A 14561-nucleotide genomic window follows, 5' to 3' on the forward strand; every position below is an offset into this window, starting at 1 on the left:
ACCACTTGCTCTCAATTCCTTGTCTCGGGCTTTGCTTCTGGAGAAACCCAAACTAAGGGGGCTATAAAACCCCCAACTCAGAGAATAGATGGAAGAGGCATTACTCTACTTCAGGCAGAGCGTGATGCCCAGCATAGATTCCTGCTATGTACTTTGCAAGTGGCGGTTTGCTAGATATTGTCTCCAAAGTCCAAGTCTGCTACAAACAGAATCAGGGGTTGCTGGGGACGGTGTCTGCAGGAGCAGGGACGGTGAAGGCCTGGCCTGGAACACCTTTACAGCGTGCCCCTACTTCACTGTCAAGGATCAGGACATCAAGGCCCAGAGAGAGGCTGTCCAAGACTGCATAGACTGAAGACGGAGACTGGAGACTGGGATTCTTTTAAACCCATCTCAGGGCACAAACCCACAGATGGAATTGGTTGAGGCCTCTCTTGAAGCCCTCTTCCTCTCCTCCAGGTTTAGGATGCTGTTCACGGTGGAAAGGAAGTCCCTGGCCAGCACTGGTGCCTGCTCTGGCCCTTTTATAGGAGCATCCCCTCCTGCCTTCGGGTCTTCCAGAGCCCAGCCTCTGCTCGCTGGTCCCACATCTTTTCTTTCTCTATTATTTTATTTTATTTTATTTTATTTTATTTTATTTTATTTTATTTATTTTTTGAGACGGAGTCTCACTCTGTCACCCAGGCTGGAGTGCAGTGGCATGATGTCGGCTCACTGCAACCTCAGCCTCCCAGGTTCAAGCAATTCTCCTGCCTCAGTCTCCCAAGTAGCTGGGATTACTGGCGTCTGCCACCACACCCAGCTAATTTTTGTGTTTTTAGTAGAGACAGGGTTTCACCATGTTGGCCCGGCTGGTCTCAAACTCCTGAACTCAAGTGATCTACCTGTCTCAGCCTCCCAAAGTGCTGGGATTACAGGTGTGATGGTCCCACCTCTTGTCTTGCCACTCTCTGCCCCTCATCGTCTCTGCATCAGCATCTTATCACTATTCAGTTCCCAGGACTGTTTCCTGCTCTTCACATCTGTGTCTTAGCATGTGCTGATCCCTCACCATGCTCCTCCATTCCCTCCTCTTGCCTGCTTTGCCCAACCAACTCCTACTCATCCTTCATTTCTTAGCTGGAGTGTCACTTCCTCCAGGAGGCCTCCCTGCTTTACCCACATACAAATTCTTGCGGTTCCCCCTTGACAACTCGTGTCACCCACGTGTTGTGTGTCTGCCAGGTCACTGGCTCCATGCCTGCAGACTGTGCCTGTTTTCCATGTGATCCCAGGGCCCAGCACCAGCCCTAGCCTACAGCAGAATCCACTGGGCACTGTGGGGCAAATGGGTGTTGGTGGGGCCCCCACAGTACCACTGAGACAGGGGCCCAAGGGTTGAGTTATCAAGACAGGGGCTGGGGAGAGAAAACAAGATCCCCCTTTGATTGAGCCAATGAAGTCACTGGTGAGAGAGTAAGCCCTAGGAGTTATAAATAGCCCTGGACATCATGCATATTACATTAGGGGTGTTGGTGACAGCTTAAGTATATTTCCATAAGGTTCCATTATATTTACGTATTAGTTAATGGACACTTAAAATATTATGTTACCGTAATGCTCATGTTTTATTAGCAAACTATCACATCAAATGGAGTTGCTAAGTGTGATAGAAAATTGGCTCTGCAGCTAGATTTCTGTATTTTCACACTGAATTTTTGATTTCTAATTCCACGCCCACCGGCCTTTGGTGAGGAGCTGATATTCTCTGGAACACATGTGATCTCTGCCTTCCACCTGACCGGGAGGCTTGGAAGTGCAAAGGGAGGACCCCAGCCCCTTGCTACAGAGCAAGAGATTTAGCCTAGGCATTTTTTGGAAGGATTCAAGCTGTTATTAATCTGCTGTGTGACACTGGGGAAGTTACTTACCCTCTCTGTGCCTTGGTTATCCTTTCTGTTAAATGAAGAGTTGGACTCGAGGTTCTCTGGATATTTCAGAGGTCTCCAGAGAAACAAACCAATACAATGTGTGTGTGGAGAAAGAAAGGTTTATGTTAAGGAATTGGCTCATGAAGTTGTGGGGGGCTGGCCAGTCTGAAATCTGCAGGGCAGGCTGGTAGACTGGAGACCCAGGGAACAGCTGATGTTGTGCTGGAGTCTGAAGACAGTCTGAGGCAGAATTCCTTCCTCCATAAAGAACCTCAGTATCTTCTCTTGAGGCCTTCAACTGATTGGATGAGGCCCACCCCTATTACAAAGGTGAACCTGCGTAACTCAAAGTCTACTGATTTAAACGTGAATCACATCCAAAAGGTAGCCTCACAGCAATATCTGGACGAAAATTTTGACCCTAAGCTGGATATCACAGCCTGGCCAAGTTGACACATGAAGTTAATCATTATGGTTTCTAATGTGCTTAGGGTTCTGTGGGTCAAATTCTGGATTATCTGCAAGGAAACTTCAAGCTCGGTTGTCTTCGGGCAACAGAGAAACTGACTGGAGTTGCCGTACATCCTTGGGTACCCCAGGGCTTCCCATGAGGTGCAAGGGATCTTGACCCAAGGGGTCTTCAACTCTTCCTTCCTCCTGTGGTGGCACAGACCCAGAGGAGAGCTTCAAGCTTTGCTTCTCACTGCCAAAGGGCAGCCCTTGAAAACACCTGTTTAAAAGGCTGTAATTTTTTTTTCCAGCCTTTGTTCAGGAAGACAAAGAAACTAAATGGGAAGAGGTGGGGAAAAGGCACTCTGGGTGGAGAGACTGGTGCAGGCAGAAGCTGCGTAGGGAGAAATTGCCAGTGTGGGGCAAAACGAGAGAGCTGGTCCTGGAAGCACCGGGGTCAGAGGAGGCACCATGCCAGGCTCTTCAGTTGCATCTTTGTGGCCTCCCTGGAGCCTTTGGGGTCCCATAACATGTAATCATGGGAATAGTGATTTCCTCCTGGTCACAGGCAAGTCAGAGGCTGGTGGGGAGCATGCTTAGGGCTTCCCACCTCCCAGCCGGGACATCCCAGGCCCCAGGCTCTTGGTGCCCATGAAAAATAGGATGATAAAAATGCCAGAGTGGTAAGAAAATGGACTTTGACGAACAGGGTTCCAGTCCTGACCTCACCACTTTCTAGCCACCCCACGTCTGACTCAGTTTCCCTACCTGCACAAGGGGAAAAATAACGGAACCAGACTACCTTACAGGGCTAGGAGAAGGATTCGATAAATTCATACATGGAAATAAAGAAAACTGCAGCAAAAGCTCAAGTGTGAGATCAAGAACATTTACTGGCTGGGTGACCTGGGACAATTCTGAAGATTTCTGCTCTTCAGTCTGCAAAATGGGGATCCTAACTGTGGACCTCAGGGCTGCCCATTTATCAAAGGTTAAGGAAGTGCCAGTTATGGGGCCAAGCACCAGCTAGAAAATAGAAAGGCAAACGTGATTCACATAACAGGCAAGCTCTCTGTCCTCGTGGACCTGACATTCTAGCGGGAGGTATGTGTTGGTGGTGGTGGTATTATTAACAACACAACAAAGCAAAGACATATTTTAATTTATCTGTTTATTTATTTATTTATTTTAGAGACAGGATCTCGCTCTGTTGTCCAGGCCGGAGTGCAGTGGAGTGATCAGGCTCACTGCATCTCCTTGGGTTCAAACGATCCTCCCACCTCAGTCTCCCAAGTAGCTGAGGCTACAGGAATGCCCACCATGCTTGGCTAATTTCTAAATTTTTTTTTGTAGCCACTGGTTCTTGCGATGTTGCCCAGGCTGGCCTCGAATGCCTGGACTCAAGCCATCCACCCACCTCAGCCTCTTAAAACTCCAGGATTATAGACGTGAGCCACCACACACAGCCCAAAACATATTTTAAAATATGCAATAAGAGGTATGGAGAAAAATAAATCAAGACTGTGAGCTGAGGGATGCCCAGAGGTTAGTTCACTTTTCAATAGTTAGGGAAGACCTCATTGAGAAAGTGACATTAGAACAAAGACCTTCGAAGAGTTGACAGCATCAAGCGGGGGTCAAGCCAACGAGGGCTGAATCCTGCCATGCCCATTTGTTCCATCGCTGATGCCTGCCTTCTCAAAGGACACATTGAGTGGCTGCAACAGAGACACTGCATCCCACAAAGCCTAAAATATTTACCATCCAACCCTTTGTAAAAAAGTTTATCAACCACTAGCACAATCATAGATAATCATAGATTATCTGAACCCTAGTAGAGCTTAATAAAATTATCTTTACTGTTATTATTTTTAGATGACAGTTAAATGATGCTGTCACTGGAGGTATCAGGGAATGGGGAATCAGATGTGGCCCCTTTCCCTGCACCTAGCCAGGGTTCCATGTCCCAAATCCTGTTCTTAGAATGTATAGCATCTTATTTTTAGTTTTTGAGACAGAGTCTTGCTCTGCCACCCAGGCTGGAGCACAGTGTGGCACGATCTCAGCTCACTGCAACCTCTGCCTCCCGGTTCAGGCAATTCTCGTGCCTCAGCCTCTCAAGTAGCTGGGACTATAGGACTGCACCACCACGCCTGGCTTATTCTTGTATTTTTAGTAGAGACGGGGTTTCGCCATGTTGGCCAGGCTGGTCTCGAACTCCTGGCCTTAAGTGAGCTGCCTGCCTCAGTCTCCCAAAGCTCTGGGATTACAGGTGTGAGCCCTGGACCCAGGCCTTAGAATGTATAGAATCTTGACAGAGTCATGGGAGAGGGGGCTGCAGGCCGGCCAAGAAAATAGCGTGAGGAAAAGTGCAGTGGTGGGAAATGACAGATTGGGTTTGGAGAACCATAAGTGGCACATGGAAACAGGACTGCTATTTCCACCTCCAAAAATACCCCTGCCCTGTGTGTGGCCAGCAGCAAGGCCCCGGGCTGGGATCCCCGGCTGTCAGTGGGCTGCTTTGCTGGAGGCTGTGGACTGGAGGCTCTGGGAGCGGCATTAGCCGCCTGATTGAGTTATGACAGCTCCTAGCGCCCAACGGGAAGCCGGGCAAGGCCGTCCTAGCGGGGGCCTGCAGACAAATGATGATAAAGTGCTCACTTTAAGGAACCATCTCCATAATATTTCATGCTCACGGTGGGGGGAGGGGGCCGGCAGGCTGCCCTGGTGGCACAGCTAACTACTCCATCAATTGATTTGATTCACGGCAGCAGCTACTCCCAGTCATAATATTTCAAATAAATGGGGCCGTGGATAGAAATAATATCTGCATCAATATTAACCCTGAAAGAACTAATAGACATAAGCTATAATTTCCTGGACACCCTAATAACACATTTTGACCATTGCAGGCATGGGACAATTTTTCTTTCTCTTTTCTCTCTTCCACTCCTCTGTCTGCCGCTCTCCTCCTTAGACTCTGGCAGATATGCTTTGTGCAATCCCAGCCTATGGTTTGGGGACTTCAAGAGGTCCTGTCCCACTTCCTACCAGCCATAGCACCCTGCTGAAGAGGAAAAAGGGAAGCCTGGACTTTCGTGGTCCATTTATTTTGAGTTTGTACAGTTCCCTGCGAGGGGAGAGTAGTACTATCTGGGGAAGGAGAGCTTGCCTGGCAGCCTTCTTAGAAAAGACGCTCACCAGGCCGGGCGCAGTGGCTCATGCCTGTAATCCCAGCACTTTGGGAGGCTGAGGCAGGCAGATCACAAGGTAAAGAGATCAAGACCATCCTGCCCAACATGGTGAAACCTTGTCTCTACTAAAAATACAAAAATTAGCTGGGCGTGGTGGTGCGTGCCTGTAGTCCCAGCTACTTGGGAGGCTGAGGCAGGAGAATCGCTTGAACCCAGGAGGCAGAGGTTGCAGTGAGCTGAGACTGTGCCGCTGTACTCCAGCCTGGTGACAGAGCGACACTCCATCTCAAAAAAAAAAAAGAAAAAGAAAAGAAATGAAATGATGCTCATCTGGCTCTTTCTGTCATTCACTCACGAAACAGACACTTATTGGGCACCTAGCATCTACAACATGTTGGGCACTTTACTAGGTGTGTGGGATCCGTCAGTAAACAAAAGAGAAGAAAACTGTCCTGTGGAGTTTATAGTTATTGAAGGTGAGAGGGTCCAGGGAAGACACAATTGATAAACCCCAGACCCACGAGTAATAATTACACAGTTTGTTAGCAAGGTTGACTGCCCAGTTCCCTAGTCCCAGAGTTGCCCCATTTGCAGACTGGGTTTGTCAGAGGTAGGGAAGACATTGGGGATGTTGTGGACCTGTTCTTTCCACAGTGGTTAAGAACTGGCTGCCTGAGAGCTGAATACGGCCCTTGGGGGGTGTTTTGTCCGTCCTGCGTAATATTTTCTGAAAATTTGTGGATAACATTTTTAAAGCAAGGATTTTGCTTAAAAATCTGATTTCCACCTTCTCTTCAGAAATGGGAAGATTCGGCATCACCCACATTTGCTCATGGCGGCAATTGACTGGAGTGGGTCAGCGTCTGCCCCTTCAGATGAGGCTTGCGTTCTGCAGTTGGCCACAGTCCCCACTGCTCTCTACTGTCGCTGGTGCACCAAGCCCAGCCTGCCCTGTGGTGCCCATGTGGTCCCTATGGGCACCTGCTCTGTGGCCCATGCTTGTCTCCTTAGAGCTGGTTTCTGAATTTCCCTGTCCTTGCCCAAGTTGCTCTCCCTGTGGCTCCCCTATTTCTAGTCGCACCCTTTGCATGACAGCCTTTCCTCCTGTTGCTTCTACTGCCTCTTTTGCTGCCATTTTGTGGCTCTATTACCACAATGCTCGAGGCGCTGCATCACTTAGTGAGAACAGACACGTTTAGCAGCAGGGCTGTAAACCAGACCTCTTCCCTTTGCAAATTTGAGGCACCCAGCCACTCCCTTCCTCTGCTGTCCAGCCCAATTTTAGCCTTGAAATCTTGTTTCCCTATTTAAAAAAATTAAATTATGTCTATGAGGTGTTCTGTGGAGGTGACCCCAATGTTACACTCTTATCAGTGCTCAGGCCTGGGTGAAGATTCAAAGTGGTTTCCTAGCTGAGCTGACCACACCTCTGTTGCTTTTTTTTTCTCTCTCTCTAAGACAGAAAGGAAACTAATGCTAGGGACCCAGTGGCGCCCGCGAGCCAAAGTGGGGAAGGGGCCTGGGAGAGTCTCCATGGGGCTGAATGTGTTCCTGAGAAGTGAGGGTGAGGAGCACCTGGCAGGGGTGCTGGCCCCGGATGTGATCCTCATATCTATAAGATGGGGCCAGCAGTCAACACCAACTTGCAGATGGTGGAGTGCCCCATGGAAGGCTGGTGCACACCATGGGAGCAGCAGCACCCCATGGGAGGCTGGTGATGGGCCACTCCCACCTTCCTTTCTGGCTCTCAGAGTGCCCCCTATCTACTCCTTTGCTAAAGAGGGGAAGATCTATGTGTCAGATGCTGCTTGTGTGACACTTCAAGACGCCTCAGCCTCACCTCCCTCTCTAGACACTTCTGCAGCACCCGGTTGTATGCAGGCTGCAATCACTTGGCACAAGTGCCATCTGGCAGCACCTCACCTGGCGCTATGCCCCGTTGGTCTCACTTCCTGCTGAAGTTTCTCTCACACCATCTCATGGGATACGCAGCACTCACGCGTGCACAACCTGGACATTCATGCCTTTGACCAAAGAGCATGAACACCAACGGATCCTTGCTTCCGCCTTCCGTCCTCTGGGCAGCACTTCTGATATGCATGTTCTAAGGTTTGCCAGAATGCCAGGGGATCAAGTTCAGTCAGCCATATTGGTGACCAACAGCATTAAGCAGCTTTGCATGGGCCTTCCTGCCTTCTCTGTTTCTTGCTACTTGTCTCGCATTCTTGCTCCCTGGTGTCACTTCCTTAATAAACTTCTTGATCATAAGCCTTTGTCTCAGGCTCTGCTTTCGGGGAAACTTCACTTGCTTAGAGAACCTCCAACAGACACATCTGAGAGTCCAAGCTGGACAAAGAACCTTCACTATCCAATGATTCGGCAAATGCTTGCTGGCTCTGACCTAAGGACCAGCACATGCTGGGTCTCAGAGATGCAACAACAGACAAGCAAATAAATGGGTTACAGATCCTCGAGGAGGTCACAGTGCAGTGAGGAAAGGATTCACGATCCAAAGGAAGCTTTGAAGGCTAAGAAATGCCAGAATCAGAAGAAACAGAGTGGGCACCCAATCCACTCTGCCCAGAAGAGGTGACACCTGAGCTGAGATCTGTCACTAGACCAGGACAAAATCCAAATCAGCTCTTCAGTTTTCAAAGTCCACCCTAGGAGGGAAGAAATCGGATACATGCAATGAATATAACTTACTGTGTCATCCCTTCTAGAATATACTAGAATCTGCTGATCTGCCCTCAAGGAAGCTCTCCCTAGAGTCTAACCAGAGCCTGGCTGCTCCAATTTGTCCATTTTCTCCTGCTGAGGATTTGGAGATGGAAGGCAGCAGGTTCCCAGACCTAAAAGAATAAAATGAAAAATCTCAGCAAAGAGATTCTGTGCTGACACTGAGCTACTGCTTTTCTCCTCTCTCTGCCACCATTTATTCCACTCTTGCTTCCACCTGGTTCCATTCTCCTTGCTGGACCAGACTTGGCACAGCATTGGAAGAGGACTTGTTCCTGAGGGCATCAGGACTGCAGGGGAAGTGTCCCTTAGGGGGAAAACCCTCAGTGTCCCAAAATAGATCATAGGCCCACCTGCCCCCATCACCACCTCCCTGCTCTCAAAATGCAGTCCCTTAGACAGGTTCAGTGGCACTCAGAGGGGGTCCAGGCATGTTCTGACATCCCTAGGAATCCTCCCTCCAATTCTCAAAGCACTGTTGTTGGTTTTACTTTGCTTTAACTTCTGAAAAGAGCCATGAGCATAAAAATGAGCCACATAGACCTTTTCAGATGAAAGGGCAGAAACAGCCAAATTAGGTGTTGTATTTCTTAACTGCACAAATATTTGGGAAGGACCAGCTTACACTCACCTCTGACCTGGGAAGTGGGGAAGGGACAAAGTGGATGTTCCTCTAAATGGCTCCCCTTGGCCCCAGACATGGTTAGGTTTTTCTGTGCTAAGGCATCTCCTATGTTTTCTTGGGGCCATCATGCCTCATCCCCAGGACCTGCTGGGGGAGGGATATCTGCTTTACTTTTCTGAACTCTTGCTCTTACTCATTCTGGGAAATGTGGGTGCCAACTCCCTTAAGGGATGTGGGATTTGGCTCTTGATTTCTGCTGAAAGCCAGCATTTCCTGGCACTGAAATCAGGCCAAGACCTCTGTGTGGCATAGCTAATCTCCTTCCTGTCCAGCTCTCAGACCCCCTAGGTGGTGAGGTCAGCAGGGTCAACTTCCTCCCTCCCGTGGCACTAGGGGAACTTGGCCGAGGACAAACCAAAGTCCGATGGCAGCTGGCCCAGCCAGAGTCAACCTGCTCCTTGGTGCAGATTCCCTGAGGAAGGAAGTCTGCTTCTGGATAGTGTAGTTGGGATATTTGATTGGCAGCCCAGAGACCTGGGTTTCAATCCTAGCTCTATTATGACCTCGCTGTGTGATCTTGGTCAAGTCACTATCTCTCTCTGGGTCTCAACAGCTCCATATTTAAAATGAACATGCCAAGACATCTCTCATGTTCCAAGACACTAACTGTGATTGCAGGAGAGAGAGAGAAGGAAAGAGAGAGAGAGAGAGAAGGAGAAAGAGGATGTATAGGTAAGCACAAGCTTTGGGGAGGAGCCTTCTGCAGCTCAGCAGGCTGGAGCATCCTTCTGAGCAAAGCAATGGATTCGGAATTCAAAGATCGTGAAAGTTCTTTATTGCTAAAGGGGGAAAGGTCCGAATATTGCTTAGCAAATTACCATCTGCTAGGGGCACCATTATGCCTTGACACAACCATTGGTCAGCAAATTGGTCACATTATTGGTTAGTAAATTTGAGGCTGCAGAATTATTTATTGGCAAATTAGAGATGGCAGAATTATTGGTTGGAGAGGCCAGAATTGCAGCGATTGGTTAGCAAATTAGAGATGCCTGTTTTGGTCTGTGAATAAATCACGGCTGGTCAGGGTATTGGAGGCCAAATTAGAGGTGGCTAGGTTATTTATGGCCAAGCCAGGAAAGCAAAAAGTGCATTTGCCAGGCAGAAAGGGGGTCAGCCCTCAGTGTGTAGGGCTACTCCGTGAATGCACCTCCAGGTCGAAGTAGTGTGGGCTGGATTCTTGTCTTGCAACTTCCAGCTCCCATCTGCCTCCCCTTGTTTCCAAAGAGAGTTTAAAAGATGTTTGCAGTGCTGGGGCTGATCAGCAGAATAGAGGCTCAAAGTCCAGCCCAAGAAAAGATTTGATCAGAGTTGCTGGCTGGAAAGGAAACTGGGTCCAGCTTAGGAACATGCCCTTCGAAGACAAGATTTCTCACTGTCCTCTGGCCCAGCCTAGGATGGGGCGCCATGGGGCATGAGAAGTCCCTGGCCTCAGGAACCCAGGATCAAGTTTTAACCCTTCTTCTTTAGGGCTGTGTCCAGACACCAATTGTCTGGGAAGGCCACTTCTTCTCTGGAAGTTTCCAGTGGTCTCACTCTTTTCTGAACTTTTCCTGTCTGGGTCACTCACTACTCAGTTATATTCACCCTGCTTTCTAGTGGATTTTGCCTCTTGTTGAGCTTTTCATAGCTCTTCTGCCAGATGAGAAGCTTTTTGAGGGCAGAACTCTTGCCCTTATTTCACTCATGGGGCCTGGCACAGGACTTGGCATGTGTATGTACACATGATGCATACGTGTGTCTGTATAAATGGATAGGTAATGGATAGATGGATAATGAATGGGTGGATGATGGGTGGATGGATGGATAGATGATAGATGGGTGGGTGATGGATGGATAATGAGCAGATGAATAGATGAATGAATGAGAAATGGGTGGGTGAGTGGATGGATGGATGGATGGATGGATAATGTTTTTGTTGGTTGCACAGAAGGGTAGATGATTGTTTTTGATGTTGTTTTTAGAAAGCCAGGGGTCCCAAAGTGGAGGAACTTGGAGTTTCAGAGTTAGAAGAGATTTGAAGCCATGTAATTCACTCCCTCAAGTTTTTAAATAAAAAATTAAGGCCAAGTTTTTAAATAAAAAATTAAGAGAAATCATTGTCATGCTCACACATCTGGGACCATAAGGGAATGTAAGCCAAGGTCTTCCAGTTAACCCAAGGGTAATGATTCCCTCTCATACTCCATCTTCATAAGAGAACAAATTCTACAAAGAGCCCAGAAAGTGTCTCAGAGCTGAGTGAGGATAATGGTGTCACAGGGAGCTTAGGCCTCCATGGTCATCATAAGCTGAGTTTTATCTTTCTAAAGTGGTGGGACACTCACCTCATCACTTATTCTCACCTCATCCTGGAGAGCAATGAGGTGGGAAGGCTTCTCTTCATGTTATAGATGAGGAAACTGCAGTTCAGAGGGAAGGAGTGACTTGCCCAAAGGTCCACAGGGCTAGAATCCAGTTGTCCCGGACCCTTCCCCTGGCAACCTACCACCAGGCAACTGGCCTGCCCCTCCTTCCCCTTCCCAGTCCTCAGTGCTGGCATGCACACTCTCATGTTAGTATTCATCACATCACTTGCATTGCAATTTCCTTATTTTATCTGTTTTCTTCTCTCTCTCTCCCCAACTAGATCATAAACATCTGATGGCAAGGACCATGTCAAGGGTCTCTCTCTCCCCGTTGAGTAGGTTCAGGTCAGCACAGTCTCGGTGTTAGCTGAGTAATGAAAACTAAAAGATGATATAATTTTGTCCTACCAGCTCAACACAAATACCTCACCTTTGCAGTTTTTAACTTTTCAAAGTTATCTAGTTATCTCATGTATTCCCCAGAAAGGCATTCCGGTTTCATGCAACACTGGTTATTCTGTTAGCCCTCCTCCTGGACTTGTTCTCTGCTCTGTTCTCAGCCTTGAGGTTAATTGTTCGGGACCACATATCCCAGCTTCCTTACCCTCTGGCTTCTGGTCAGGCTTGGCTGATAGAGCAGGAGATGAGCAGGTGAGCAGAGAGAGGTGGATAATTTCTCCCTGGGTCCCTCCTTGCTTTATTGTTGTGTCTCTGCTAGGAGCTGAAGGCTTGCATGATGACACCTCCAACCAGGTGGCCCTTCCTCCACTTCTAGTTCTTACTGGCAAGCACTACTTTCTCTTCTCCCCTTCAGCCCTAGGGGTGACAACAGGGCAAAGCTCTGGGTATGGGGAGCAGCCCAGCACATCCCTTGCTGACTCCTTTCACCCTGCAGACACCTCTGCCAGTCTCTTGGTTGAAATCAGTTCATTTGCACCATTGGTTGGTGGACAGGCAAGCCTTGGAAACAGATGCCAACATTTGGCTTCCTCCTCCCAAGACTCAGCTCTGACAACAGAGGTGTTGATCACATCCCACCCACTTCTTTCCACCTTAGTCTTAACAACCCTTGAAAGGCACATCTTGGGGAGAATGCACTTATGTTTCTCAGCTTCTTCCACCTTCAACAACCACTCAGCTATGCGTTGTGATTGGGTCATGATAAACCTCAGCCTGTGACTTCCAGCTGGGGACGTCCTCCTCTGTCCCATCTCCTCATCTTTTAGATGGGGAAAGCATCACTGTCATGAGGAGTAAGTGAAACAATGTAAGTTTAATGTCTGCTGCATGGAAGGCACTCAATAAACGGGAGATGTATTATCACTTTTGTGATAATCATCCCCTTAGTGTTGGACATTTCAGTTATTTCACCTTTTCACTACCACAAAGAATGCTCCGATGAACATCTTTGTAGATAAAACATTTTTTCATGTTTAGTACAGATTGAGTACCTTTTTTTTTTTGACGGAGTCTTGCTCTGTCGCCCGAGCTAGAGTGCAGTGGCGTGATCTCAGCTTACTGCAGCCTCTTCCTCCTGGGTTCAAGCAGTTCTCCGGCCTCAGCCTCCTGAGTAGCTGGGATTACAGGTGCCCACTACCACTACTGGCTAATTTTTGTATTTTTAATAGAGATGAAGCTTCGCCATGTTGGCCAGACTGGCCTTGAACTCCTGACCTCAGGTGATCTGCCCACCTTGGCCTCCCAAAGTGCTGGAATTACAGGTGTGAGCCACTGCACCCGGCCCAGGTTGAGTACCTCTAATATGAAAATTCAAACTCCAAAATGCTCCGAACTTTGAAACATTTAGAGTTCCAACATGATGCTCAAAAGAAATGCTCAGTGGACCACTTCAGGTTACAAATTTGGGATGCTCAGCTGGTAAGTATAATGCCAGTACTTGAAAATCAAAAAAACAAACAAGCAAACAAAAACACCTGAAATCCAAATCATTTCTGGTCCCAAGCATTTCAGGTAAGGGATACTCAACCTGTGTTTTTTCCTTAGGACTGACTCTTGGCTCCAGTTAAAGTTATCAGCTGAGTCGAAAGGTATGACTTTGGTAATTTTGCAAATACAACAAAATCAGTCTTCCAAAACTGTCTCACTGAATGGATTTGTTTATTTGTTGACCGAGCCTCACCCAGTGGTGCAATCTCAGCTCACTTCAACCTCCGCCTCCCGGGTTCAAGGGACTCTCCTGCCTCAGCCTCCTGAGTAGCTGGGATCACAGGTGTGCGCCACCATGCCTGGCTAATTTTTGTACTTCCAGTATTTTAGTACGGATGGGGTTTCACCATGTTGGCCAGGCTGGTCTCGAACTCCTGGCCTCAAGGGATAGGCCCGCCTCAGCCTCCTAAAATGCTAGGATAACAGGCCTGAGCCACCGTGCCTGGCCCGAATGGGTTTTAATTGTAGCAGCCACCATGTATTAAGTGCTTACCTTGTGCCTGGCACTGTGCTAAGCACTTTTTGTGAACTGAGCCTCCCCTACGAGGTAGGTAGTTCATTATCTCTGATTTACAGAACTGAAAACTGAATTGAGAGCGGTCTGATGACTTACCCTAGGTCTCGAAGTCTCATAATGGAACAACTGGAGGTTGAAGTTCAGATCTGCCTGACTCCAAAGCCTCTCCTTTCAACTGCTTGCTGCGCTGTGGCTTTGCTGTAGTGAGCTGGTCCAGCCTGCTCTCCGTGGCACCTGCCCTCTGCACCCACACCTGGGCACAGTGCTCTTCACGTGCTCCATTGAGTTGTGGGCAGAGGCCATGCTAGCTCAGACACAGCTGGAGTGGGGAAGCAGGAACTCTCTCCATCCTTCTCCATGCCAGGGTACTTCAGCATCTTACAGCTCAAGGGACATCAGGGAAACAGCCTCTTAAAGAGTTAGAACCAGGAGGACCATTGCAGTGCCCTGAGGAAAAGATTTTCATACATGGGGAACCTCCTGGCATCCCCTGGCGGCTTTCCAAGCTAAGGCCCACCCCTTCTGAAGTTGGATAGGCCAGGGCCAAGGAAGCCCTGTGGCCTGAGGACTCCTTGTTCTGGGTGGCCTAGGGGTATAGGGCAAGCAGGTTGTCCTTTATAACTATATTATATACTATATATACACTATATGCCTTTCTCTACCACATCAGATTTGCAATGTTCTGTAGAAAGCACTATGAAGATCTGGCCACTAAATCCTTGCAAACCCAAATTGTCCACAGGAGCCTAAATCTACCATATCCAGTGCCTGGAG

This window comes from Symphalangus syndactylus, chromosome 11 (assembly GCF_028878055.3).
Source record: "Symphalangus syndactylus isolate Jambi chromosome 11, NHGRI_mSymSyn1-v2.1_pri, whole genome shotgun sequence".
Taxonomy (NCBI): domain Eukaryota; kingdom Metazoa; phylum Chordata; class Mammalia; order Primates; family Hylobatidae; genus Symphalangus; species Symphalangus syndactylus.